This window comes from Gavialis gangeticus, unplaced genomic scaffold (assembly GCF_001723915.1).
Source record: "Gavialis gangeticus isolate Ggan-Ray unplaced genomic scaffold, GavGan_comp1, whole genome shotgun sequence".
NCBI classification, from domain to species: Eukaryota; Metazoa; Chordata; order Crocodylia; family Gavialidae; genus Gavialis; species Gavialis gangeticus.
The window spans coordinates 14,664,766-14,670,468 of NW_017729001.1; the positions used below are offsets into that span (position 1 = coordinate 14,664,766).

Below are 5,703 nucleotides of genomic sequence, written 5' to 3' on the forward strand. Positions count from 1 at the left end.
TGGGCTCAAGTGGGAGCTATGAAAAGTGTGACGTCAGGAGGGTTGAGGTAGGGGAAGATGACGGAGGCGGGGTTGGCTTCTAGTAGGCATTGGCCCGGGTCCCTTTTCTGCTCTTTCACATTCTCCCTCGCAATCATCCAGTGCAAGCTCCCTGTGACCAGACTTTGTTTCCGGATTATTTGGTGGCGGTTGTTGCTGGCAACAGAGAAAGAAAATGTTTATTTTTCCTAAGCAATGTGGAACATGAAACACTGAGAAAGGCATATGTTTATGACCAGGGATGGAGCAAGAAGACACAGGCTGCTAAAAGAGGGAAGGCAAATGAATAAACACCACTGGGTTATTTTCCTTCAAAGACATTTTAATTATGTGACAGTTCAAGGCTTCACACTGTCAGTGGCACCACCCCGGAGCTGTCAGTGCAGGGGAAGCGGCAGCTGACCAGAGGCCAGTGTAGTTGCAAGGCACAAGGCAAATAAACCCTGGGAGGCCTGGCAGCATGAGATCTCAAGAGCCCCATGTGTGATGACTCTGGAGTCCTCTTGAGACCAAGGGACCCTCTCTGGGATTCAGCATGTTCCAGCCATAGAAGGGATTTCATATTCCCTTGCATATTCAAAATGAGTCGGCTATCAGCAAACACCCACTTGGGCCTCCTACAGCATAGGGATCATGGTCCTTGGCCATCTCCCTCAGGTTGTGGACTGGGTCCTCAAAAGATACACACCTTGGTGCACTGGGATGGGGATAGCCCAACTGTACAAAGACATATGCCTGCTATAGCCTGGGACTGGGGACCCTGACCTAGGGGAGTATGGTCCTACCTGGGGAAGGGACCAAGATTCCCTGACACTCCCTTCCCAACCCTTTGGTAGGCACCCAAATCTGGAGATCCTCACACAATGATTTTAAGAGGTTCTTCTGGAAAGACTCAGGTCTCCGTGTCCCTTTTGTTATGGAAACTCCGTGGAGTGCAGCAAGTGTGTCATACAACCAAGTGGATTAACATTACGGTATCTGGTCACATGCACATGTACAAACACGGAGTGTGGAAGTGTAGGCTGACATGCAGAGGCATAAAAGCCCAGCAGCCTTCACACGCAGTGACAGACTGTCAACCCCATGGGCTCCACACAAGCCTGATCATTCCCTCATTTAGTTTGGACAGAGGAAAGTCCTTTGATGGGTTCTCCAGGGAATCCACCATTTGCCATCCCACGACACCACCTGTCCCATCTGCTCTTCAGTAACCAAAGCAGCGAGGCATGAGAATGCGATTGGAATGCTTTGGCTTCGCATCTTCTCTCTAAACTTGAACTGAACCCAAACCGAAGCCTGCAAATGCTCAGCTGATTTTCGTGCACTCTTTCATTTCCATGTACTCCTGCTTTCTTGTTTCAGCCAGGCTTGCAGCACAGACAGGCAGGTATCGCAAGAACACAACCCATGGCAACTGCTTTGGCCAGAACCACATTGAGCAGAATCTGCAGAGAGCTTGTTCTTGTGAAATTTCCAGCCCCATCTCTAGAACAATGGGGTATTGCTAAGCCCATAAGATTCAGATACAATTCTTTGTTGTTCACCATCCTCCCAGGCACATTCCTTAGGCCTATACTGCAGACAGGGGATGATGAGGCATTTATTTGGATGCTGGCCAATAAAACCTCCATGGCCAGAAACATGAGGCTGGATAGCCTTAGTATTTTTAATGTTCTTAGTACATCTGCAGAGCTATTCCTCATCCACATAAGAATATAACAGTTAAATCTGTACCTGATTTCCTATGTGGTCTTTGATGCCCTGCAGCAGTGAGTTTCACAAATTAACTACACATTGGTTAAAGACAGCACCACCCTGTATTTTTTTAATCATGTATTGCCATTTCATGCATTACAGTTGTTCTTCCCTCATGGGACAAGGCAACTAAGAACACTTTATTTCCCTATCCATGTCTGCCCTGGCCAGGTGGCAGATGTGGGCAGCTAAGGGTCAGCCTTTTACTTTCTTGCATAGGGCTATAAAGGAAAAAAAAGAAAAAAAGAAAAAAAAAAATCAAGGGAAGAACCCTCTCATTTCACATGCGGAGACACACATAGTCTCAATGCCCCTTGTTAAATATAACTAGACTAGTGATTCTCAACTTGTTGGACTCCAGGCACCCCACAGAAAATGCAAGCTCTTGGCTTTCACTTGTTTTTTTGACTATGGGAGAATATTAGAGCAATTCTGTTGCAAAAGAACTCCAAAAGCCCACAAAAGGTCAAAATGGTTTTGACACTATGGATTCCTGTTTGCAGTCTCTGGGTTTATCTTGTGAATTACATGGAGGTGTTTGCCCAACTGTGCTAATTTTGAGCGGGAGCCAAACCAGAGTGCCTTGTAACAGGCGCCATGGCACTTTGGTTGAGAATCACTGCGTCCTTGGAAAGCCGAGTATAATGGCTGGAGGTAGGGCATTGGGGCCCAGGCCTGAGTGACCTAGAGTGTGGGACACAGCCTCTGAATACACCAGCTTGCTCTCTGATCCCTGCTCTCTCTAGCCCCCACCCTATCCACTTTGCCAGAGCCCAGGTGCTAACATTAAGCCTTCAGTAACAACAGCTTGTGGCTAGTGCGCATGTATGAGAAGGAAGGATGGACATTACCAAAGCCAACGACAGAGTAAATGTTTACGTGGGCTCTTGATCTGCTGCTGAAGCTGAAGATAAACATTCTGAAATTACCCCGGACACCCAATTCAATATTTAAAGAATGAAAACAAACAGCATAGATCAAATCCTCCATGTACACGCCAAGGAGCCTGACTACTCCCTCCGCTCCTCTCCCCAAGAGCAGTTCATTCCAGGTAGGACCTGCTGGCTTTGGAGAGGAGCAGAGTTTTAGGCAAGGACCTACACCAGCCAGCTGAGCATGAGGCCACCCATCCCCCTATGGTTAGTGTCTCAGTAAGGTACATTGACTTCCATTTCCCATAGAAGCCTAAGCCAGGCCATCTCCAGGAACAACATTTGTGTGTGCAAGGCCCAGAGGATTAAAGAGCTTTGTTCAGGGTGTTTGTGGGAGACACTGGAGACAGCAAAAGCTAAAAACTTGACTTTTTGCTTTCTGCAGCTGTTAACAGCAGAGATGAAGCCTCCATTGACCACAGCTCTGAGAACTCCACGGTAACAGACTTCAGCCTCAGAGCTAATAAACTAATGTTACTTCTATTATCATTATCATGACATGCTTCACCGAAGTCATGAGCCAAGGCCCGGTTGTGCTAGGTGCTGTACAAACACAAAACGAAATGACAAGCCCTGCCCAACATCTGGTATTGGTGCAGAGCTCTAGGTGATCAAGGGTTATCAGTCCTCAAGCTTCTGATCACCAGTCAGGAGGAAATCCATCAGCCCTCTCTTGCCCCATCATGGTATGGTACTGTATGCAAGCAAAGAACATTTAGGTCACTGCTAACTGCAGAGCCCTTGGGTCCTAAATCCGAGCGCTCACAGGCAGCACCCAACAGTTGATGGCTCAAGTCGTGGCTTTTACCACGGAACTGGGAACTCCAGCCAGGGGGCTCTTCCCTGACCCCTCAGCACCTTTCTCACCCATCCGCAGTGAGCAAGAGGTCCAGAGAAAGGACAATGACAACTATTAACAAGCATGGGGAGAGGCTCCAAACATTCAGATGAATTCGTTTCCAGAGGAGATGAACACGAGGGAGAAGTATACAGTTGGCTGCATCTGTTTTTTCCCCCCGGACCTGAAGAATGGCACTCTGCCTCCAGACCAACTATACAGTTGGTCCAATAAAGCTGTTATCTTAGACCCTTGCCTGCCAAATGGTGTAGAGACACTCAATCCCTAAAGTCTGCGCAGCCCGGTCCTAACGCAGGAAAAAGCACTTGCACACATTTCAGTTAAAACAGCAATGAAAGTAGAGGAGGGATGTCATCAACCTGCAAATCATATTTCTCTGAAGGACTAACTCCATTTACAAGCCTACAATGACAGAAGAGTGGCTAGTAGGGAAAAGCAGCATCTGTCATTTCAGTTTGTTTATTCGAGGCGTCTGAGAGCAACTTCTGCACGGTCCATTTCATTACTTGTACTGAATAGATATTTCCTCTGTTGTAGAGAAGATCCTTGTAAACAGAGACAGATCAGGAAAACTCATGACAGGAAGGGCACACTATTAGTTACCGAGAGTCAAGAGAAAAGGATTTTGATCAAATGAACTAACCTAAAGAAGAAAAAAAAAAAATGAAGCTGATGATGTCCCTGTGGAAACTGTCATCCCCCGCCCCCATTACCATGACCAGCAGAGCTCCCCGCCTCAAGGAACTCATGAACAAAATGCTCATTAGGATGTAGAAAAAGGATTAGACATTTGTTAGGAATAATACTGACATAATCCAGAGGTATTCTAGCAAGGATAAAAACATATCAGGCATGTTAGCACTCATGATTCAGAACGCAAGCCAAAAGCTAACTGCTTGGTGTTAAAGAGGAATTTTCCTCTTAGGCGGGTGGCTGTACAGATAACGCCAATGGTAGTGGGGTGCCTTCCTCTGATCTGGGCCGGTGGCAGAGATAGGCGTCTGGACTGGAGAGTCTGAGTGGTATGGCAATCCCCGTGTCCCACAAAACCTTTTTTTAAACTCTCTGTATTCTGCTCCAAGGGTGGTGGCCAGCTTGTATAATCCTCAGTAACCTTTTTCACTTGGCATCTGTGAGGTGGGGATCATGGGCAGCAGGGGTGCAGGAGGGGTCCTAGTCTCAGCCGGGCAAGGAGCTACAAAGGGATCTTACTTTGTAGTGTTTGCACACAAATCCAGGGCTGGCACAATCTTCCAACCTAGTGTCCAGCACAGGCTGCCATGGATGACTAGATGCACTGCTGGGCTGTTCAAAAACAGCAACCGTCGTGTTCCCGGCTGTAGCGAGGTTTGGGGTGACTGGGAACCTCTCTCCCCTCACCCCCACTTGAGTGCATGTCTCTTCAGGAATGCGCCTTGCTCCATGTTTATAAATTGCTAATTCTGGCTGGGCGGAATAGGGATCAGCCAGGCGCTAAATTTAGCTGCGAGTGAAAAGCTGAGGCTGTGCCATGGCTGGGGTGTGTGTGAAGAAACGCATCCCCATTCAGCAGGAGCGCTGGGCCTGCCCCACGGCGGGGGCACAGCTGTGCTGGGGTCAATGACATCTTGCTTCGAATAATGAAAGCACTTTGGAGGCCAAGAGCATTTTCGCCAAGTTCCAGCCCACGGCAGATTTAACAGCCCAGTTATAAACTTCTCAGATGACAGCATGATGATAAAAACATCGGCAGAACCCAGCTAATCCCCACCAGCGCTACCGGGCACAGTTGTGTCGCTATGGTGTGGCGTGCCAGAGAAGCACATGTATATAATAACCCAGTTACACACAGGCGCATCCACCGCACAGAGACCTCTCTGTCCTCTCCAAACCCCCGACTTCTCACAGGCCACTGATCCTCTCTGGCAGCAGCACCTCCTGCTGCTCCCAGCCCCATCCCAGGTGAGAGGATTTGGCAGGCATGTCTGCAGAGAAAGCCCTGCTGCTTCCCTCCTGCCTGCATGTTTTATTCATCTATTTACTTTTGTATCCCCTTAACGCTTGCTTTCATCCGGGAAGTGCCAGCTCAGCATGAGGGTTGCATTACCTTTAAAGAGAAGGGGGGGGGGGGGTCCCTTG

At 48.2% G+C, this 5,703-nt stretch overlaps 1 protein-coding gene across 1 annotated transcript in view; it reads right to left on the reverse strand.

The window, feature by feature from the left end:
* The window catches only part of MMP11 (matrix metallopeptidase 11), a gene marked incomplete at its 5' end in the record, with an annotated part of 35,429 nt that overhangs the window by 28,943 nt on the left and 783 nt on the right, over positions 1-5,703 (reverse strand). The gene's annotated exons all lie outside the window — the stretch shown is intronic.